Source organism: Citrus clementina, unplaced genomic scaffold (genome assembly GCF_000493195.1).
Source record: "Citrus clementina cultivar Clemenules unplaced genomic scaffold, Citrus_clementina_v1.0 scaffold_7, whole genome shotgun sequence".
Lineage (NCBI taxonomy): Eukaryota > Viridiplantae > Streptophyta > Magnoliopsida > Sapindales > Rutaceae > Citrus > Citrus x clementina.
In genome coordinates, this window is record NW_006262075.1 from 9,891,385 (window position 1) to 9,891,644 (window position 260).

Consider the following 260-nt stretch of genomic DNA (forward strand, 5'->3'; position numbering starts at 1 on the left):
GTTTAAATATCCCTATTCAATTTTTAGGACTTAACTAAAATACAATTATTTAGGACTCAACTAAAATAGTTTTTCAATTTTTATCATGACTAATATGGCATTAAAAAAATATAGTACTGCAGTTATAACATAAGATTATAATTTTGGTGTATTTTTATTATTTTTTAAATGGTTTGTTGGCATTTGTTTGTAAATGAAATTACAATGCCCTATTAATTTATCCAGTGCATAAAAATATTAGTCAAATAAAAAATTCCATT